This window comes from Arachis hypogaea, chromosome 16 (assembly GCF_003086295.3).
Source record: "Arachis hypogaea cultivar Tifrunner chromosome 16, arahy.Tifrunner.gnm2.J5K5, whole genome shotgun sequence".
NCBI classification, from domain to species: Eukaryota; Viridiplantae; Streptophyta; class Magnoliopsida; order Fabales; family Fabaceae; genus Arachis; species Arachis hypogaea.
This window is the reverse complement of record NC_092051.1, coordinates 97,721,143-97,744,678: the sequence shown is the minus strand read 5'-3', so window position 1 is coordinate 97,744,678 and position 23,536 is coordinate 97,721,143. Positions and strand designations below refer to the sequence as shown.

The following is a 23,536-nucleotide window of genomic DNA, read 5'->3' as shown; positions in this document are numbered from 1 at the left end:
ATTTGCTCCCAATAGTTTTGTGGAGGAAAATGCATTTGAGGCATCTCTGGGATCTCATGGTGATGAGCTTCATACGCCTCTTGAGCTCCATGAATGGGCTCTCTTGCTTGCTCCATCTTTTTCTTAGTGATGGGCTTGTCCTCTTTAATGAGGATATCTCCCTTTATGTCAATCCCAGCCGAGTTGCATAGGTGGCAAATGAGGTGAGGAAAGGCTAACCTTGCCATAGTGGAGGACTTGTCAGCCACCTTGTAGAGTTCTTGAGGTATAATCTCATGAACTTCCACCTCTTCTCTAATCATGATACTATGGATCATGATGGCCCGGTCTATAGTAACTTCAGACCGGTTGCTAGTGGGAATGATTGAGCATTGAATGAACTCCAACCATCCTCTAGCTACAGGCTTAAGGTCCAATCTTCTTAGTTGAACCGGCTTGCCTTTGGAGTCAATCTTCCATTGAGCTCCTTCCACACATATGTCCATGAGAACTTGGTCCAACCTTTGATTAAAGTTGTCCCTTCTAGTGTAGGGGCGTTCATCTCCTTGCATCATAGGCAAATTAAACGCCAACCTCACATTTTCCGGACTAAAATCCAAGTATTTCCCCTGAACCATTGTAACATAGTTCTTTGGATCCGGGTTCTTACTTTGATCATGGTTCTTGGTGATCCATGCATTGGCATAGAACTCTTGAACCATTAGGATGCCGACTTGTTGGATGGGATTTGTTAGAACTTCCCAACCTCTTCTTTGAATTTCATGTCGGATCTCCGGATACTCATTTCTTTTGAGTTTGAAAGGGACCTCGGGGATCACCTTCTTCTTGGCCACAACATCATAGAAGTGGTCTTGATGGGCTTTGGAGATGAACCTTTCCATCTCCCATGACTCGGAGGTGGAAGCTTTTGTCTTCCCTTTTCCTTTTCTAGAGGATTCTCCGGTCTTAGGTGCCATCAATGGTAATGGAAAAACAAAAAGCTTATGCTTTTACCACACCAAACTTAGAATATTTCTCGCCCTCGAGCAAGAAAAGAAAGAATTAGATGAAGAAGAAGAAGAAAATATGGAGAAGAGGGGGGAGTTGTGCTTCGGCCAAGAGGGGAAAGAGGGGTGTGTTGTGTGAAAATGAGGAAGAATGGAGGGCTATATATAGGGAAGGGAGGGGGGAAAGTTTCGGCCATATAGGGTGGGTTTGGGTGGGAAATTGATTTTGAATTTTGAAGGTAGGTGGAGTTTATGAGGTAGGTTTATGGGGAAGAGTGGATGGATGTGAGTGGTGAAGAGTTGATGGGGAAGAGAGATTGAGGTGATTGGTGAAGGATTTTGGGGAAGAGTGTTTATGGGATTGTGTGAAAGAGGGGTGAGAAGAAGTGAGTGGAGGTAGGTGGGGATCCTGTGGGGTCCACAGATCCTGAGGTAATCCTGTGGGGTTCACAGATCCTGAGGTGTTCAAGGATTTACAACCTTGCACCAAATCAGGCTTGCAAAATGCCCTTGCACACAACTCTGGGCGTTCAGCGCCAGATTGGTGCTTGTTCTGGGCATTGAACGCCCATTTGTTGCCCATTTCTGGCGTTGAACGCCAGAACCATGCTTGTTCTAGGCGTTCAGCGCCAGCTCTTCTCCAGGGTGCATTTCTGGCGTTCAGCACCCAGATACTGCCCATTTTGGGCATTCAGCGCCCAGACACTGCCCATTTTGGGCATTCAGTGCCCAGACACTGCCCATTTTGGGCGTTTAGCGCCAGAACCATGCTCTGTTCTGGCGTTGAACGCCAGGCAGATGCTTCCTCCAGGGTGTGATTTTTTTCTGCTGTTTTTTATTCCGTTTTCAATTTTTATATTTATTTTGTGACTCCTCATGATCATGAACCTATAAAGACATATAACTAAGAAAAATATAGTTAGATAAATGGAAATTAGGTTGCCTCCCAACAAGCACTTCTTTAATGTCAATAGCTTGACAGTGGGCTCTCATGGTGCCTCACAGATGTTCAGAGCATTGTTGAGACTCCCCCAACACCAAACGTAGAGTTTGGATATGGGAGTTCAACACCAAACTTAGAGTTTGGTTGTGGCCTCCCAACACCAAACTTAGAGTTTGACTGTGGGGGCTTTGTTTGACTCTGCTTTGAGAGAAGCTTTTTATGCTTCCTCTCCATGGATGCAGAGAGAGATCCTTGAGTTGTAAGCACATGGTTGTCCTCATTTAATTGAAGGATCAATTCTCCTCTGTCCACATCAATCACAGCTCTTGCTGTGGCTAGGAAAGGTCTTCCTAGGATGATGGATTCATCCTCTCCCTTTCCAGTATCCAGGACTATGAAATCAGCAGGGATGTAAAGGCCTTCAACCTTTACTAACACGTCCTCTACTTGTCCATAAGCCTGTTTTCTTGAATTGTCTGCCATCCTAATGAGATTTTAGCAGCTTGTACCCCATAGATTCCCAGTTTCTCTATTACAGAGAGGGGCATGAGGTTTATTCCTGAACCAAGGTCACACAGAGCCTTAAAGATCATGGTACCTATGGTACAAGGTATTATGAATTTTCCAGGATCCTGTCTCTTCTGAGGCAATGTCAATTGATCCAGATCACTTAGTTCATTGATGAACAAGGGAGGTTCATCTTCCCAAGTATCAATGCCAAATAATTTGGCATTTAGCTTCATGATTGCACCAAGGAACTTGGCAGCTTGCTCTTCAGTAACTTCCTCATTCTCTTCAGAAGAGGAATACTCATCAGAGCTTATGAATGGCATAAGGAGGTTCAATGGAATCTCTATGGTCTCTAGATGAGCCTCAGAGTCCTTTGGTTCCTCAGAGGGAAGCTCCTTATTGATCACTGGACGTCCCAGGAGGTCTTCCTTCTTGGGATTCACGTCCTCTCCTTCCCTTACAGGTTCAGCCATGGTGCTTATGTCAATGGCCTTGCACTCTCCTTTTGGATTCTCTTCTGTATTGCTCGGGAGAGTACTAGGAGGGATTTCAGTGATCCTTTTACTCAGCTGGCCCACTTGTGCCTCCAAATTTCTAATGAAAGACCTTGTTTCATTCATGAAACTTACAGTGGCCTTGGATAGATCAGAAACTAAGTTTGCTAAATTAGAAGTATTTTGTTCAGAGTTCTCTGTCTGTTGCTGAGTGGATGATGGAAAAGGTTTATTATTATTAAACCTGTTTCTTCCACCATTTTTAAAGCCTTGTTGAGGCCTTTGATCCTTTCATGAGAGATTTGGATGATTTCTCCATGATGGGTTATAGGTGTTTCCATAAGGTTCACCTAGGTAATTCACCTCTGCTATTGCAGGGTTTTCAGGATCATAAGCTTCTTCTTCATAAGAAGCCTCTTGAGTACTGTTGGATGCAGCTTGCATTCCATTCAGACTCTGATAAATCATATTGACTTGCTGAGTCAATATTTTGTTCTGAGCCAATATGGCATTCAGAGTATCAATTTCAAGAACTCCCTTCTTCATAGGCGTCCCATTATTCACAAGATTCCTCTCAGAATTGTACATGAACTGGTTATTAGCAACCATGTCAATGAGTTCTTGAGCTTCTGCAGGCATTTTCTTTAGGTGAATGGATCCACCTGCAGAAGTATCTAATGACATCTTTGATAGCTCAAATAAACCATCATAGAATATATCCAGGATGGTCCATTCTGAAAGCATGTCAGAAGGACACTTTTTGGTCAACTGTTTGTATCTTTCCCAAGCTTCATAGAGGGATTCACCATCTTTTTGTTTGAAGGTTTGAACATCCACTCTAAGCTTGCTCAGCTTTTGAGGAGGAAAGAACTTGGCTAAGAAAGCCGTGACCAGCTTATCCCAAGAGTTCAGGCTGTCTTTGGGTTGAGAGTCCAACCACATTCTAGCTCTGTCTCTTACAGCAAAAGGGAAAAGCATGAGCTTGTAGACTTCAGGATCTACTCCATTAGTCTTAACAGTATCACAGATCTGCAAGAATTCAGTTAAGAACTGAAAAGGATCTTCAGATAGAAGTCCATGAAACTTGCAGTTCTGCTGCATCAGAGAAACTAGCTGAGGTTTTAGCTCAAAATTGTTTGCTCCAATGGTAGGAATGGAGATGCTTCTTCCATGTAAATTGGAATTAGGTGCAGTAAAGTCACCAAGCATTCTCCTTGCATTATTGTTGTTGGGTTCGGCTGCCATCTCCTTTACTTATTCGAAATTTTCAATAAGGTTGTCTCTGGATTATTGTAATTTAGCTTCTCTTAGTTTCCTCTTCAGAGTCCTTTCAGGTTCTGGATCAGCTTCAACAAGAATGCCTTTTTCTTTGTCCCTGCTCATAAGAAAGAGAAGAGAAAAAGAAAAGAAGAGGAATCTTCTATGTCACAGTAAAGAGGTTCCTTATTGTTAGTAGAAGAAGAAAAGAAAAAAAAATTCGAACACAGATAGAAGAGGGGGTTCGAATTTGGTGAGTAATGTGAGGAAGAGATGTTAGTAGATGAATAAATAAATAGAATAAGATGAGAGAGGGAAGTGAATTTTCGAAAATAATTTTTTTGAAAAAGGGTTAGTGATTTTCGAAAATAGTTTTTGAAAAAGGTTAGTAGTTTTCGAAAATTAAAATCAAAAATTAAAACAATTAGTTAATTAAAAAGAATTTTTGAAAAAGAGGGAGATATTTTCGAAAATTAGAGAGAGAGAGAGAGAGTTAGTTAGGTGGTTTTGAAAAAGATAAGAAACAAACAACAAGTTAGTTAGTTAGTTGAAACAAATTTTGAAAATCAATTTTGAAAAGATAAGAAGATAGGAAGTTAGAAAAGATATTTTAGAATCATATTTTGAAAAAGATAAGACAGGGAAGATATTTTTGAAAAGATATGATTGAAATTAGTTTTGAAAAAGATTTTATTTTTAAAATCACAATTAATGACTTGATTCACAAGAAATCACAAGATATGATTCTAGAACTCAAAGTTTGAATCTTTCTTAACAAGCAAGTAACAAACTTGAAATTTTTGAATCAAAACATTAATTGATGATGTTATTTTCAAAAATTAGGAGATAAAGATAAGAAAAAGATTTTTGAAAAAATATTTTTAAAATTTTCGAAAATAACTAAGAAAAATGAAAAAGATTTGATTTTTGAAAAAGATTTTGAAAAAAGATAAGATTTTTAAATTGAAAATTTGATTTGACTCATAAGAAACAGTTGAATTTTAAAAATTTTTGAAAAAGTCAAATCTAATTTTCGAGATTTTGAGAGAGAAAAAGGGGAAGATATTTTTTTTATTTTTGAATTTTTTTAATGATGAGAGAGAAAAACAATGAAAATGATGCAATGCATGAAAAATTTGGATCAAAACAATGAATGCATGCAAGAATGCTATGAATATCAAGATGAACACCAAGAACACTTTGAAGATCATGATGAACATCAAGAACTTATTTTTGAAAATTTTTAATGCAAAGAAAACATGCAAGACACCAAACTTAGAAATCTTTAATGCTCATGCAATAAGAATTCAAGAATGCATATGAAAAACAAGAAAAGACATAAAACATGCAAATGCAAAGATCAAACAAGAAGACTTACCAAGAACAACTTGAAGATCATGAAGAACACTATGAATGCATGAAAATTTTCGAAAAATGCAAGATGCACATGCAATTGACACCAAACTTATAACATGACTCAAGACTCAAACAAGAAACATAAAAAAATATTTTTTGATTTTTATGATTTTATAATTTTTTTGTATTTTCTTTTAATGTTTTTTTTTTCGAAAATCATTTTGAAAAAGAAAAATAAGGATTCCAAAATTTTTAATATGAATTCCAGGAATCTTATGCTCTTTGGTCTAAAGCTCCAATCAAAGGGTCAAGCATGGCTTAATAGCCAGCCAAGCTTTAGAATGGAATTACATCCATTGAGGTAATTAGTTGAAGACCAATCCCAAAGGAGTTTGGATATGGCTTTACAGCCAGCCAGGCTTCAACATGCTTCATGAAACACTAGAATTCATTCTTAAAAATTCTGAAGAAAAATATATTTTTGAAAATATTTTTTTTAAAAAAAATTTTTTCGAAAACAAAGGAGAAATTTTTGAAATATTTTTAAAAACTTTTTGAAAATATAACAAAAAGAAAATTACCTAATCTGAGCAACAAGATGAACCGTCAGTTGTCCAAACTCAAACAATCCCCGGCAACGGCACCAAAAACTTGGTGGACGAAATTGTGATTACACTTTGATTATGTAAAATTCATTGCTCTTTCTTTCCCTGGAAATGGTGCCAAAAACATGATGCCAATACCATGGTTCACAACTTCGCACAACTAACCAGCAAGTGCACTGGGTCGTCCAAGTAATACCTTACGTGAGTAAGGGTCGATTCCCACGGAGATTGTTGATATGAAGCAAGCTATGATCACCTTGTAAATCTCAGTCAGGTGGATATAAAATAGTAATGGGGTTTTCGAAATTAAATAATAAAAGAGGGATAGAAATACTTATGTAAATCATTGGTGAGAATTTCAAATAAGCGCATAGAGATGCTTTCGTTCCTCTGAACTTCTGCTTTCCTGCTGTCTTCATCCAATCAGTCTTACTCCTTTCCATGGCTGGCTTTATGCAAGGGCATCACCGTTGTCAGTGGCTACATCCCCTCCTCTTGTGAAAATGGTCCAAGATGCCCTGTCACGGCACGACTAATCATCTGAGGTTCCCGATCATGCTGGAATAGGATTCACCCTCCTTTTGCGTCTGTCACTACGCCCAGGACTCGCGAGTTTGAAGCTCGTCACAGTCATTCAATCATTGAATCCTACTCGGAATACCACAGACAAGGTTTAGACTTTCCGGATTCTCTTGAATGCCGCCATCATTCTAGCTTACACCACGAAGATTCTGATTAAGAGATCTAAGAGATACTCATTCAATCTAATGTAGAACGGAAGTGGTTGTCAGGCACGCGTTCATAGGGAATGATGATGATTGTCACGTTCATCACATTCAGGTTGAAGTGCGAATGAATATCTTAGAAGTGAAATAAGATGAATTGAATAGGAAAACAGTAGTACTTTGCATTAATCTTTGAGGAACAGCAGAGCTCCACTCCTTAATTTATGGAGTGTAGAAACTCTACCGTTGAAAATACATAAGTGAAAGGTCCAGGCATGGCCGAGAGGCCAGCCCCCAAAACGTTATCAATAGTCTCCTAAGATGAACAATGGATTAAAACTGAGACCAAAGATATCTAATACAATAGTAAGAGGTCCTATTTATAATAAACTAGCTACTAGGGTTTACAGAAGTAAGTAATTGATGCATAAATCCACTTCCGGGGCCCACTTGGTGTGTGCTTGGGCTGAGCTTGAATGTTGCACGTGTAGAGGTCCTTCTTGGAGTTGAACGCCAGCTTTTGTGCCAGTTTGGGCGTTGAACTCCACTTTGCAGCTTGTTTCTGGCGCTGGACGCCAGAATTGGGCAGAGAGCTGGCGTTGAACGCCAGTTTGCATCATCTAAACTTGGGCAAAGTATGAACTATTATATATTTCTGGAAAGCCCTGGATGTCTACTTTCCAATGCAATTGGAAGCACGCCATTTAAAGTTCTTTAGCTCCAAAAAATCCATTTTGAGTGCAGGGAGGTCAGAATCCAACAGCATCAGCAGTCCTTCTTCAACCTCTGAATCTGATTTTTGCTCAAGTCCCTCAATTTCAGCCAGAAAATACCTGAAATCACAGAAAAACACACAAACTCATAGTAAAGTCCAGGAATGTGAATTTAACATAAAAACTAATGAAAATATCCCTAAAAGTAACTAGATCCTACTAAAAATATACTAAAAACAATGCCAAAAAGCGTATAAATTATCCGCTCATCAGACTCCGATGCTTAAGTTAGCAAGGGTATTAAGCAGGTTTTTAGTAGAATCAGAGTATGAGTTATACCTGGGTGCTCCAGTGTATTTATAATATTTGTAGAGTGATCTTTCTAGGGATAAGATAGTTATCTTATCTTATTTTTGAGTGAAGTCATCTTATCTTCAAGGGAACCGCCCTTATCCCTATAGGCTTAGGCTGCCTTTGGATTTGGGTCGTGTTCCTCTGTTTGGGCCCTTTTTGGGCTTTCTTGGTGATTTGGCCGAGCTCTTTGAGAAGAGGTCGGGTAGTCCTGATCTGAAGAGGTCGGTCATCCTGTCGTCAAACATCCCGGGTCGGACAGCTCGACCCAGGGTATGAACAGTGCCCCTGCTCGAGTGCGGTCTTCCTCCGGAGGTCGAGTCCTTAGCTTAAGGATTTCAATCCTCCTCTGGAGAAGTCGAGCTCGAGCATTGTCGATTTCTTTTGTAGAGATTCCTCTAAATGCGAAACGTTTTCTTTTTTTTTTTAATTTTTTGAAATAGGCATCCTTTGTTCTTTTGAAACGCGCGTCTCTTTGCCTTTGGAACATGTGAGGGTTTTAATAACTCATTAATTCTTCTCCTTACTATTTTCCCCCTTTCTTCATTTTGAATTTTTGTTTCTTCAAAGATTTGGCTTCCGTTTCTTCTTCCCTTTTGCTCACTGTAACTCCACCCATTTTCCATTTTTTCTGTTTTTTTCCTGAGCCTTTTTTCACGCTTTTCTTCATGGCATCATTGGTGGTTACTGGAGCTTCCTTTGTTCGAAAGGCAATTCCGGATTTTTGCTCCTTCGTCTTCAACTTTCTCGTCGCTTCCTCCTCTTTCAGGTTGGTTCTTCTTTCTGTTTCTTTACTTCTTTCGTCATTCTTCCCTTGTGCTTGCATTGTTCTATCCTTGGTAAAGTTTCAGTTTTGCTTGAATTTATGTTGGAAAGCTTGAACCTTTTCGTATTACCATGCTTGGTTGTCACTGTGATGTATGTTTTCTGGTTTTCTTTCGACCTTATGTATGCTCTTGGGTGAATTCCCTGGTAGTTTGATACTTTTTAGGGCCTTGCATGTTGTCGCTGCTTTCTGATCGTTCTTTTGATTTTTTGAGGTTTTTATGAACTACTTTTTGTTAAAAAGGTTTCTCCTTTGATGAATTTACGCCCTATTGATGGTTTTTCTTCGCTGATAGAGTTGACGACTTTCTGATGACTTTGCTTTGATTTTCTTCTCGTGTTGTTGCTTGTTTGGAAGGGATTATTTTTCTTCGATGCTGGTTTTATTGGGGTGTAGCCTTGTAGACTTTTCCTGAGTCCTTACTCTATCCCTGCCTCCAAAGAATGCCCCTGGACCTTGGTGTGCGTCTTGGAATTTTCCTTTTACTATTTGTATTGCTCTGAGTCATGTTGTCTGAGCTGTTTTGATTTCACCCGAGCTATTTTGATTAGTAATCCATTTTCTTTTCTTGTTGTAGGACTAGTTGGCCATGTCTTCTCGCAAAAATATTGTTGAAACGTCTTCCAAGGTTCCTAAGGGTATGTCCGATTGGCTGGACTCCCTTGTTCTGATGTATGTCTCAGTAGTTAATTCCGAGTATCTTGTGGAACTTAGAAAACGTCACCGTATCTGTAGTCGTAGAGACCAGGAGAAAGATTATGAATTGGTAGCGCCAGACTCCGATGAAAGGGTTTGCTTTCCATCTTTGACCCATAGGGAACATCCCTTCTTCTATGCCTATGACTATTTTTTCAGCCAGCTGAATATTACTTTTCCTTTTACTTCTTTTGAGACCGACTTGTTGTGGTCGTGTAATGTGGCCCCATCTCAGCTTCATCTAAACTCCTGGGGCTTCATCAAGATCTTTCAGTTGCTTTGCCAAGAGTTGGATGTCACACCTTCTCAAACTCTCTTTCTATATCTTTTCGTTTTGACCAAGCCTGGGACTACTAAAAAGAAAGCTTCTTGGGTTTTTTTCAGGTCTGCCCAAGGGCACAAAGTGTTTTCTATGTATGATGAGTCTTTTAGGGATTTTAAGAACTACTTCTTCAAGGTCCGAGCTGTTGAGGGAGCTCGACCGTTTTTCTTAGAGTCGAATGGTGAACCTGCTTTCCCCTTATATTGGCAAAAGAAAGTTGTAGTATCTAGATACATGTGGGAAATGCTTGATGAGATTGAGCATGCTTTTGTGACTTTGTCGGAGGGAATTTGGGGACAACCTCCTCATCTTGACACAAAGAGATTTTTAGGAGACCCTTCCCTTGTCCGAGCCGAGCTGGGTAGTGGTCGACTTCTTTTTACTTTTGGCTTACTTCTTTCTTGTTTTCTATTTCTTCCAGCTTTATAACTTTGTTTTGTTTGTATTTTTCAGAAATGGTTAAAAATAATGACTCCACGAGGGCCTTTAAAAAGGTGAGGAAGGATATAGTTTCCCAGAATATCTCGGCCAAGGTGGCTGGAGAAGGATCCTCTCATGTTCTGCCAAAGCCATCAATACCAAGCTTTCCTAGACTGAGGAGGATGATTCCTACCCCTCGGGTTCATTTGGTCGATCCTCCCCAGACTTCTGCTGCTACCTCTTCTCCTACTGGCGCTCCTCCTCCAAAAAGACAGAAAACAGCTGAGCCCTTCAACCTGGATGCCCCCGATTTCGATGCTGTCGAGTTTGTTGATCAGCAAATTAGTCCCTATGGTACCATTCCTACTGAGGATGTTTCTTTTCTTCGTCATTTGGATTTTATTACTCGGAGCAGCATCAAGATGGCATATGTGGGGGCAGCTTTATATCGAACTGCCCAGGACCTTCCTATTCATGCAACAAAGGCCTTTATGGAGGAAGCCAAGTTAGAGTTCGACCGGATGAGGGGTTTGAAGGAAGAGCTAGAGGTGAAAGTGGCCAAGTTGGAGAAAGAGTTAGAGGGGGAGAAGATTCGGGCTATTGCCTTGGCGGCTTCTACCAAGTTGTCTGAAGATATGGCGTTGAAGCATAAGGAGAGCTATGTCACAACTTATAGGGAGATGATGGGTCTTAGGGAGGACTTGGAGTCTGCCCGAGCTGACTATGCCGAGCTCCAGGGTTATCTTGTAGGTAGTGTAATTGCTGCCTATGAGAATTTGAGGGATCAGGTTCGAGTTCTTGCGCCCGAACTCGACCTCTCCCTTTTTAGCTTGGACAACTTTGTCAAAGATTGTAAGATTGTCCCTGATGACCCTGATGATGATGATGATGATGATGTCAACCCTCCACCTGTACCTTCTGCCAAAGCTTCCGTTGCTCCGCCTTCCTCGATTCCAGCAGCTGAAGTCGTTCAGCCCGAGTCTGATCCTGATGTTCAGATCTTAAATAGGGATGATGGGACAATGGATGTGGTTCCTCTTCAGACTCGTCCTCCTTCACCCCAAGATGCTGCTACTGGAAAGTCTTTGGATCCTTTATAAGTATTTCTGATGTATTGTGTATAGCCCGGCCTGTCGGCTTTGAACTCTTTTATTTTGTAATTTGTGGTCTGGAGTTCTGGATACTTTAGTTTCTTTTTTAGCAACCTTATTTTTGAAAAAACAAAGGTAGTTTTTCAAGCCTCTAGGGGTCGACTTCAGGTGGCCTCTTTTATTATAGCAATTTTGTTTCTGCTTGTTGATTGCTTGCTTAATATTTTCCAAGTATTTCCAGGATGTTGGAATCTTGTTTTCCGACCTCTTTTGATTGCCTTTATTTTTTTATATATATACTTGTAGCTTGATTCTTTTGAGGTCATGGCTTTCTGGGTCCGACTTGAAGTCCCTTATAGCGCATGCCTTTTGTCCGCCGACTTCTTCATCTTGGTCTTTTCGAAGTTATTTCTTAGTAATCCGTTTTATTTGGACCTAGGTCGAGTCTCTTTTAGGAATTTACTTTTATAACTTTGTGATTTTGTTGGGCCGACTTCATCATGTCGGTCCTTTCTAAGTTATTTTTAGTAATCCTCTTTATTTGAACGCTTGTCGGGTCTCTTTTAGGGATTTACTTTTATAACTTTGTGATATTGTTGGCCCGACTTCATCACGTCGGTCCCTTCTAAGTTATTTTTATTAATCCTCTTTTTTAGGGCTGGCCAGACCTCTTTCCAGGGATTTACTTTTTATAACTTTGGTTATTGTGGTCGACTGGTCCGACTTCTTTACGTCGGCCTATTTTTAAGTTATTTTTAGCAACCCATTTTTATTACGACCTCGTCAGGTCTTTAAGTTATTTTTCATCTTTGCCGATTTTGTAGAGATTGGGTTTGATCCCCGTTTGGTCGACCTTTTGATGAATTTGGTTTTAATCTTTGTTGGCCTTTATCGTGATCGAGCAGTGAATTTGATTTTCACTTTCTTTTGATCTGTAGCTTTATAATCGGGTGATGAATTTTTGCGTTTCAGATTAATGCGTCTTGAAAAAGAGGATTTGTAGAAAATCTGAAAAAACTTTATTCGAAATAGACAATATGCAAATATATACATGTGGGTGTTTACCCCTCTAAGCAGGACAATTTTATAGATCTTGGCTTGGTGCCTCGTTAAAAAATCTTTTTAGAAAAAAGAGTGCACTCTGACCTAAGATCTTTATTACCTCTAACTATAATACCTTCTTAGGTTGCAGGCATGCCACGACCTTGGTAGATCTTGCCCTTCTAGTTCAGTCACCCTGTAGTATCCCTTTCCGAGTACTTCTACGACTCGGTAGGGTCCTTTCCAGTTTGATGCCAGCTTTCCTTCTCCAGGTCGACTTGTTCTGATATCATTTCAGATTAAGACGAGATCGTTCTCGGTAAAACCTCGCTGTACTACTTTTCGGTTGTATCTTGAGGCCATTCAACGTTTTAACGCCTCTTCCTTAATCCGAGCTCTTTCTCGAATTTCTAGAAGTAGGTCGAGTTCCTCCTTTTGAATTAGGGAATTGGCCTCTTCATTGTAGTGGATTACTCTGGGTGATCCTTTCTCGATCTTGTTCCGAGGGTTACATGAAACTGTAGGTCGATCTCAGACGAGATCTTCTGTACTGGTCGGAGATGACATGTCCGGCTGGTGGGTGGCGGCCGGAGCTGTTGTGTCTGACTTGTTGGACTGGCTGCACTGCTGATCCTTGGTCACCGGAGGGTGGGGGGTACCTGCAAGAGACTACGATGCTTAAGTTAGCATGGGTATTAAACAGGTTTTTAGTAGAATCAGAGTATGAGTTATACCTGGGTGCTCCAGTGTCTTTATAGTGGTGAGAAGTGACCTTCTTAGATAAGATAAGTTAGTTATCTTATCTTATCTTATCTTATCTTATCTTTGGGTGAGTGATGAGCGGATAATTTATACGCTTTTTGGCATTATTTTTATTATGTTTTTAGTATATTTTAATTAGTTTTTATTATATTTTTATTAGTTTTTAAATAAAAATCACTCTTCTAGACTTTACTATGAGTTTGTATGTTTTTCTGTGATTTCAGGTATTTTCTGGCTGAAATTGAGGAACCTGAGCAAAAATCTGATTCAGAGGCTGAAAATGGACTACAGATGCTGTTGGATTCTGACCTCCCTGCACTCAAAGTGGATTTTCTGGAGCTACAAAAGCCCAATTGGCACGCTCTCAATTGCGTTGAAAAGTAGACATCCTGGGCTTTCCAGCAATATATAATAGTCCATACTTTGCCCGAGATTTGATGGCCCAAACAGGCGTTCCAAGTCAGCTCAAGAATTCTGGCGTTTAACTCCAAAACTGGCACAAAAGCTGGAGTTAAACGTCCAAACTGGCACAAAAGCTGGCGTTTAACTCCAAGAAAAGTCTCTACACGAAATTGCTTCAATGCTCAGCCCAAGCACACACCAAGTGGGCCCGGAAGAAGATTTATGCATTAATTACCTATTTCTGTAACCCTAGGCTACTAGTTTTCTATAAATAGGACCCTTTGCTATTGTATTTTCATCCTTTACTCATACTTTTTATAGACCTTTTCACGTTTGGGGGCTGGCCTCACGGCCATGCCTAGACCCTCTTGTTCTTATGTATTTTCAACGGTGGAGTTTCTACACACCATAGATTAAGGTGTGGAGCTCTGCTGTTCTTCAAGAATTAATACAAAGTACTATTGTTTTTCTATTCAACTCAAGTCTATTTCTTCTCCAAGATATTCATTCGTTCTTCAACTTGATGAATGTGATGATCCGTGACACTCATCATCATTCTCACCTATGAACATGTGCCTAACAACCACCTCTGTTCTACTAGCAATGGCTTGAATGCGTATCTCTTGGGTTTCTAATCTAAGATTGGAACCTTCGTGGTATAGGCTAGAATTATTGGCAGCCATTCCTGAGATCCGGAAAGTCTAAACCTTGTCTGTGGTATTCTGAGTAGGATCTGGGAAGGGATGACTGTGACGAGCTTCAAACTCGCGATTGTGGGGCGTGTGACAGACGCAAAAGGATCAATGGATCCTATTCCGACATGATCGAGAACCGACAGCTGATTAGCCGATGTTGTGACAGAGCATCAGGACCATTTTCACTGAGAGGACGGGATGTAGCCATTGACAACGGTGATGCCCAACATAAAGCTTGCCATGGAAAGGAGTATGAATGATTGGAAGAAAGCAATAGGAAAGCAGAGGTTCAAGGGGAACAAAGCATTTTCATACGCTTATCTAAAATCCACCAATGAATTACATAAGTATCTCTATCTTTATTTTATGTTTATTTTCATCACCTTAAACTCCATAACCATTTGAATCCGCCTGACTGAGATTTACAAGATGACCATAGCTTGCTTCAAGCCGACAATCTCCGTGGGATCGACCCTTACTCACGTAAGGTTTATTACTTGGACGACCTAGTGCACTTGCTGGTTAGTTGTGCGGAATTGTGAAAAAGTGTGATTCACGTTTGAGAGCTCCAAGTCTTTGGCACCATTGTTGATGATCACAATTTCGCATACCAGTGAGGTCAGCTTATCTTCAACGGAACCGCCCTTCTCTCTGTAGGCTTGAGCCGCCTTTGAATTTGGGCTGTGTTCCTTGAGTTGGGCCCTTTTTGGGCTTTCCTATCGATTTGGCCGACCTCTTTTGGAGAGAGGTCGAATAGTCTGACCTGAATAGGTCGGTCACTTTATCTCCAATCATCCGAAGTCGGATAGCTCGACTCAGGGTATGAACAGTGCCCCTGCTTGAGCTCGGTCTTTTTGTTGAGGTCGAGTCCTTGACTTCGGTCCTTTTCTAGTGAAACCGAACTCAAGCGTTTTGTCGATTCCTTTCTTTGTAGAGCTTTTTTGAATGCGGAACATTTTTCCTTTAAAAGCGTGCACTTTTATATCAATGCTTTGGGAATGTGCGAAGGTTTAATGCCCTCATTAATTGACTTCAAATTCCCCGTTTCCTTTGGTTTGAATTTTGCCATCAAAAACGGTTTCTCTTCTTTGTTTCCCTTCGTAACCTCTCCCTTTGCTCTCTCATTTTCTATTTTTCCCTAGATTTTCACAGTTTCTTCCTGCGACGCCTGCTCTACTAGCGCTTTCTGTGGAAAAAAGGAGTGATTCTGGGTTTCTCCCTTCGTCCTCTTCCGGCGAATTTTTTCCGTTCGAGGGTTGACTCTGTCGCTTCTTGCTCCTCAGCTTCCTTTCGAGGTTTTCTCCTATTTTCCAGGTTCGATTTTTTCCTCCTCTGTCATTTTTATGTCTGATTTTGAGAAAGTTCGATTTTTGCTTGGAGAAAGCTTGGATCTTGCTGCTTTTACTGCGCCTGATTATTGCGTATTTTGGAGTTTCTTTGTCTTTTGTATGAATTTCTTTGCCTTTCTTGTTGCTTGATGCTTTTAGGGTTTTCGCATGTTGTCGCCGTTTCTGCTTGTGCTTTAGATGATGGTTTTTGCTTAGTTCACAAAAAGGGTTGTGTCTTTGACGATACACTGCTTGGCATATTTGATGTTGGATATGCTCTTCGCTGATAGACAGTAGAAAAATTTTAGATGACTTTTGTGTTTCTACTTTCCTTGTCTGCTTATTTGAAACCTTCTTTCTCGTTTGATGAGTGACGGGACGTAAGCTGTAGAAATTTCCTGAAACCTTGCTTTGTTACTGCCTCCAAAGGATGCCCTAGGACTTTGGTTTGAGTCTTGGGGTTTTCCTTTTCTGCTTGTTTGCCTATATCATATTAGTCGAGTCATTTTGCCCCTTGTCCGAGATGCTTTTTAGTAATCCAATCTTCTTTTCTTATTGTAGGATTAGTCGGCCTCATGTCTTCTCGCAATAACATTATAGAGATGTCTTCCAAAGTTTCCGAGGGGATGTCCGATTGGCTGGACTCCCTTGTCCTAATGTGTGTCTCTGTCGTGGATGCTGAATTTTGTGTAGAACTGAGGAAACGTCATAGGATTTGTGGTAACAATGCTCGGGAGAGGGATTATGAGCTTGTAGCTCCTGACTCTGATGAGAGGGCTTGTTTTCCTACTTTCGTCAAGGGGGAGCGTCCCTTCTTCTACGCCTATGAATATTTCTTCAGCTAGTTGGACGTTACTTTTCCTTTTACTGCTTTCGAGACCGACTTGTTGTGGTCATGTAACATTGCTCCATCCCAGCTTCATCCGAATTCCTGGGGTTTTATCAAGATATTTCAACTTCTTTGCCAAGAGTTAGGCATAACACCTTCTCAAACTCTTTTCCTCTATCTTTTTGTCTCGGCCAAGCCCTGGGGTTCTTCCAAAAAGAAAGCTTCCTGGGTTTCTTTCAGATCGGCCCAGGGGCATAAAGTTTTTGCCATGTATGATGAGTCTTTTAAAGATTTTAAGAATTATTTCTTCCGAGTCCGTGCTGTTGAGGGGGTCCGCCCCTTTTTTCTTGATGAGAATGACGAGCCTGCTTTTCTTCTAAAGTGGAAAAAGAATGTGAGAGTGCCACGTTATACATGGGAGATGCTTAATGAGGTTGAGCGGGCTTTTGTGGTTGTTCTTGAAGATTTGTGGGGGGAACCACCCCATCTGGATACAAAAAGATTCTTGAGTGATCCATCTTTGGTTCGAACTGCTTTGGGTACTCTCTGACTTGTTTCTATATTTGTTTCTGAGTTTTTCTTCTCCTATGTTATAACTCGTCATTGTGGTTGATTCTGTATTTTCAAAGATGTCTAAAAACAATGATTCCATGAAGGCCTACAAGAAGGCGAAGAAGGCTGCTGCTGCTCAAAACATTTCGGCCAAGGCGGCCGGGGAGGGACCTTCTCAGGTTCAAGTGAAGCCGCCCGTGCCGGGTTCTCCTGGGCCGAGGAAGGTGATCCCCACTCCTTGGGTTCGTCTGGCTGAGCCTCCTCAATCTTCTGCCGCTGCTTCTGGTGCTCCTCCTAACAAGAAGCAAAAAACAATTGAGCCTTTCAACCTTGATGCCCCTGATTTTGATGCGATCGAGTTCGTAGATCAGCAAATTGGTCCCTTTGGTGCCCTTCCTATGGATGATGTGTCACTTCTTCGCCATCAGGACTTTATAACTCGAAGTAGTGTTAGGATGGCATATATGGGGGCTGCCCTATACCGAACTGCTCAAAATCTTCCTCTCCATGCCACCAAAGCCTTTATGGAGGAGGCTAAACAGGAGTTTGATCAGATGAAGGGCCTGAAGGAGGAGCTTGAAGCAAAGGTAGCCAAGCTGGAGAAGGATCTGGAGAACGAGAAGGCGAGTTCCCTTTCTCTGGCGGCTTCTGTGAGGCTGGCCGAGGACACGGCACTGAGGCATAAGGACAGCTATGTGACATCTTATCGGGAGGTGGTGCGCCCGAGGGAGGAGTTGGAGAATGCCCGAGCTGATTACTCCGAGCTCCAAGGTCATCTTGTTGGAAGCGTAATTGCTGCCTATGAGAACTTGAGGGAGCAGGTTCGGATTATTGCTCCCAAGGCCAACCTTACTCTCTTCAGCCTGGATAATGTTGTGAGGGATGGTAAGATTGTCCCTGATGACTAGGATGATGATGATGTTGAACCTCCCCCTGTGTCTTCTGCCAAAGTGTCGACCTCTTCAGTTCCTCCGGTTGTGTCTGGTTCGGATTGCCAGATTCTGAACCAGGATGATGGAACCGTGGATGCTGTGCCTATTCAGATCGCCCTCCCTCTTCTGGTACTGATGCTGCCGAGAGGGCTCCTGATCTTTGCTGATTTCTCTTCGGGTATTTGTGTAGTTGGCCCGGCTTGTGGGCTTTTAAACTCTTTATGTGTAATTTGAATGTTTTGCTCGACTGTGGATAATCCTTTAGGTTGCTTGCCTAGCAACTTTTGTTTTGAAAAACAAGAAGTAGTTTTCAAGCTTTTGGGCCTGACCCTGAAGCTCGTTATAATATTGTATTTTATCATGCTCGTTTGTGCTTGTCTTAGCACTTGTTGCTTGTTGATTGGATCCTTTGAGATCGTGGATGTGGGGGTCCAACTTGTTTCTCGGTTTTCCCACTCTTGCTTTGTATTTCTAGCAATCCGTAACCGATTTCTTTACGTTGGTCCTCTTTCCCATTACTTTTGCAGTCCTCTTTCTTGGACCCTTGCGAGGTCTCTTTCAGGGACTTCTTTTATAACTTGTTTGTAGGAGGTCGACTTCTTTATGTCATCTTCTTTTAAGTTATTTTGGTAATCCTCTTTCTTGGACCTTTGTCAGGTCTCTTTCAGGGATTACTTTTATAACTTGTTCGTTGTAGGAGACTAACTTCTTTATGTCGATTTCTTCTAAGTTATTTCGTAATCCTCTTTCTTGGACCTTTGTCAGGTCTCTTTCAGGGATTACTTTTATAACTTATTTTGTTGTAGGGGACCGACTTCTTTATGTCGATCTCTTCTAAGTTATTTCGTAATCCTCTTTCTTTGACCTTTGTTAGGTCTCTTTCAGGGATTACTTTTATAACTTGTTTTGTAGGAAACCGACTTCGTTAGGTCGATCTCTTCTAAGTTATAGCAATTCCTCTTTTATAGGGTTGGCCAGACCTCTTTCCAGGGATTTGCTGATAACTTAGGTTGACTTGGTCCGACTTCTCAATGTCGGTCAGTCTTTAAGTTATTATTTAGCAATCCATAAGACCTCGTCAGGTTCTTTTTCGGATTACTTTCGATAACTTCTTGCATTATTCTGTGTTCATCTTTGTCGATTTGTAGAAGGTGATTTCTGTCTTTGTTTGGTCGACCTTTAGATGAATCGCGTTTTCATCTTTATTGGTCTTCCATCGTGATCGTGCAGTGAATCTGTTTTCCACTTTCTGCTGATCTGTTGCTTTATAATCGGGCAATGAATGCTTCAGATTAATGCGTCTTGAGAATTTGTAGAATATCTAAAATATATTTTATTCAAAAGAAAATACAAATATATACATGCGGGAGTTTTTCATTCCTTTAAGTCGAATAATTTCTAGATCTCAACTTGGTGCCTCATTAAAAAACTTTTCAGGAAAAAGAGTGCATCCTATGACGAGATCTTCTAGCTATAGTACCTTTTTAGGTTGCAACCGTGCCATGATCTGGGGAGCTCTCGTCCCTCGAGTTCGGACAGTCTGTAGTAGCCCTTTCCCAGTACTTCTGTAACTCGGTAGGGTCCTTTCCAGTTTGCTGCCAGCTTTCCTTCTCCAGGTCGAGTTGTTCCAATATCATTTCGGATTAGGATGAGATCATTCTCAACGAAACTTCTTGGCACTACCCTCTGATTATACCTCGAAGCCATTCGGCACTTTAGCGCTTCTTCCTTGATCCGAGCTCTTTCTTGGATTTCTAGAAGTAGGTCGAGCTCTTCTCTTTGAAGCTGAGAGTTAGTTTGTTCATTGTAGTGGACCACTCTAGGGGACCCTTCCTCGACCTCTACTGGGATCATTGCCTCCACTCCGTACGCTAATCGGAACGGTGATTCGTTTGTGGTAGAATGTGGCGTGGTTTGATATGCCCATAGGACCTATGGAAGTTCTTCAGCCCAAGCTCCCTTCGCATCTTGCAGTCTCCATTTCAACCCAGCCAATATGACTTTGTTGGCAGCTTCAGCTTGCCCATTGGCTTGAGGATGTTCGACGGATGTGAACTGGTGCTTTATGTTTAAGTCGGCTACTAATTTCCTGAAGCCTGCATCTGTGAATTGAGTGCCATTGTCTATGGTGATGGAGTATGGAACCTCGAACCTTGTGACAATGTTCCTATATAGGAATCTCCGGCTTCTTTGAGCAGTGGCATTGGCTAGGGGCTCTGCCTCAATCCACTTTGTGAAATAGTCTACTCCGACTATGAGGAATTTGACTTGTCCTGATCCCTGGGGAAAGGGTCCGAAAAGATCGAGTCCCCATTTTGCAAATGGCCAAGGCAAAGTTACGCTGATGAGTTCTTCTGGCGGGGCGATGTGAAAGTTGGCATGTTTCTGGCATGGGGGACATGTCTTTACGAATTCTGTAGCTTCCTTTTGTAGAGTTGGCCAGTAAAATCCCGCCTGAAGTACCTTTTTGGTGAGAGCTTGTGCCCCGAGATGATGGCCACAAATATCGCTGTGTACTTCCTCTAAAACTTCCCTTGTGTTAGAGGTCGGCACACATTTTAACGATGGTATTAAAATTCCTCTTTTGTATAGGGTGTTGTTTATGATGGTGTAGTACTGAGCCTCCCGTTTTAACCTTTTTCCTTCCTTCTCATTTGTGGGGAGTGTTTCTTCTTGGAGGTAATTAATTATGGGGGTCATCCATCCTTGATCCTGACTTGTTATAGCTAGGACTTTTTCTGCATCCGAGATTGACGGGTTCTGTAGCATTTTCTGGATGAGGCTTCTATTGTTACTGGTGCACGAAATTGGAAATCACAATTCTTCACAAATTCGCACAACTAACCAGAAGGTGCACTGGGTCGTCCAAGTAATACCTTACGTGAGTAAGGGTCGATCCCACGGAGATTATTGGCTTGAAGCAATCTATGGTTATCTTGTAACTTTTAGTCAGGAAGACAATAAAATAATTCACTTATCAAATTTGATTGCAAGGAATAAAAGGGCAGAACACAAATTATACTTGTATGCAATGATGGAGAATATGTTGGAGTTTTGGAGATGCTTTGTCTTCTGAAATTCTGCTTTCCTCTGTTTCTGATTCACGCACGCACGTCCTCCTATGGCAAGCTGTGTGTTGGTGGATCACCGTTGTCAATGGCTACCATCCATCCTTCCAGTGAAAAGGGTCCAGGTGCGCTGTCACCGTATGGCTAATCATCTGCAGGTTCTCAATCGTACCAGAATAGGATTTACTATCCTTTTGCGTCTGTCACTATGCCCAGCACTCGCAAGTTTGAAGCTCGTCACAGTCATTCAATCCCTGAATCCTACTCGGAATACCATAGACAAGATTTAGACTTTCTGGATTCTCTTGAATGCTGCTATCAATCTAGCTTATGCCACGAAGATTCTGATTAAGAGATCTAAGAGATATTCATTCATTCTACGGTGGAACGTAAGTGGTTGTCACACGCGTTCGTGGAGGAATGATGATGATTGTCACGTTCATCACATTCATATTGAAGTGCGAATGGATATCTTAGATAGGAACACGCATGTTTGAATGGAAAACAGAAATACTTGCATTAATTCATCGAGACACAGCAGAGCTCCTCACTCCCAACAATGGAGTTTAGAGACTCATGCCGTCAAAAGGTACAAAGTTCAGATCTAAAATGTCATGAGATACAAAATAAATCTCTAAAAGTTGTTTAAATACTAAACTAGTAACCTAGGTTTACAGAAAATGAGTAAACTATGATAGATGGTGCAGAAATCCACTTCTGGGGCCCACTTGGTGTGTGCTGGGGCTGAGACTTAAGCTTCTCACGTGCATGGGCTGTTTTGGGCGTTCAACGCCAGGTTGTAATCTGTTTCTGGCGTTGAACTCCAACTTATAACTTGTTTCTGGCGCTGGACACCAGACTGCAACATGGAACTGGCGTTGAATGCCAGTTTACGTCGTCTATTCTTGAGCTAAGTATGGACTATTATATATTTCTGGAAAGCCCTGGATGTCTACTTTCCAACGCAATTGGAAGCGCGCCATTTGGACTTCTGTAGCTCCAGAAATTCCATTCCGAGTGCAGAGAGGTCAGAATCCAACAACATCAGCAGTCCTTTTTCAGCCTGAATCAGATTTTTGCTCAGCTCCCTCAATTTCAGCCAGAAAATACCTGAAATTACAGAAAAATACACAAACTCATAGTAAAGTCCAGAAATATGAATTTTGCCTAGAAACTAATGAAAATAAACTAAAAATTAACTAAAACATACTAAAAACTATATGAAATTATCCCCAAAAAGCGTATAAAATATCCGCTCATCACAACACCAAACTTAAACTGTTGCTTGTCCCCAAGCAACTAGATAAATAAAATAGACTACTAATAAGTCAAGAAGCAATAATATCTCAGAGTTTTTGAGTGAAGCTCAGATTCTAATTAGATGAGCGGGACTAGTAGCTTTTTGCTTCCGAACAGTTTTGGCACCTCACTTTATCCATTGAAGCTCAAAGTGATTGGCATCTATAGGAACTTAGAATTCAGATAGTGTTATTGATTCTCCTATTTTACTATGATGATTCTTGAACACAGCTACTTTATGATTCTTGGCCGTGGCCCTAAGCACTTTGTTTTCCACTATTACCACCGGATACATAAATGCCACAGACACATAATTGGGTGAACCTTTTCAGATTGTGACTCAGCTTTGCTAAAGTCCCCAATTAGAGGTGTCCAGAGTTCTTAAGCACACTCTTCTTTTTACTTTGGACCTTGACTTTAACTGCTCAGTCTCAAGTTTTCACTTGACAGCTTCACGCCACAAGCACATGGTTAGGGACAGCTTGGTTTAGCCGCTTAGGCCAGGATTTTATTCCTTTAGGCCCTCCTATCCACTGATGCTCAAAACTTTGGATCCTTTTTATTACCCTTGCCTTTTGGTTTTAAGGGCCATTGGCTTTTTGCTCTTGCCTTTTGGTTTTAAGAGCTTTGGCTTTTTCTGCTTGCTTTTTCTTTTTCTTTCTCTAAAAAATTTTTTTTTCTGCAAGCTTTTGTATTCACTGCTTTTTCTTGCTTCAAGAATCATTTTTATGATTTTTCAGATTATCAATAACATGTCTCATGTTCATCATTCTTTCAAGAGCCAACATATTTAACAATCTTAAACATCAAATTCAAAAGACATGTGCACTGTTCAAGCATTTATTCAGGAGACAGAAAGCATTGCCACCACATGTAAATAATTAGAATTTTTCTTGTTAAAAACTCAAAATTTATTGCCTCTTATTCTAAAGATCTACTATTTTATTCATGTTTGCTGATGATGAGAAAAATAAATTATAACTTAATTGAAAATAAGATCAAAATAGGTATGCTAATTACTACTACTTATATCTACTTTCTAAGGTAAACTCCTATAATGACAACTATCACAGAGTTAAAGCATAAATTGGAATTTAACAACCTTTGTTCTGGGAAGTGGATGTTCCTCTAATCTGCGGAGTGCTTGGTCCTTCAAGAGATAATTTCTGGCGCTTCAATTCCCTTAAATCACGCCCTTGCTCCTCTTGCTCTTTAAGCAAATAGCAAAGAATGCTACTTTGTTCCTTCTATTCTTTCTTTATTTGTTCCAGAGCTTCTTGCATCCTGGTAATAGATGTTTCAAGATACTCCCAGTATTCAGATTGAGGGATTT

The 23,536-nt window shown here is 40.9% G+C and overlaps 1 non-coding gene across 1 annotated transcript; it reads left to right on the top strand.

Annotated features, from left to right (window-relative positions):
- Positions 1 to 3,671: 3,671 nt before the first annotated feature.
- On the top strand, positions 3,672 to 3,779 carry LOC112760698 (small nucleolar RNA R71). Its single transcript, XR_003181127.1, has one exon. It is a non-coding gene; the product is annotated as a small nucleolar RNA R71 (small nucleolar RNA).
- Positions 3,780 to 23,536: the final 19,757 nt, after the last annotated feature.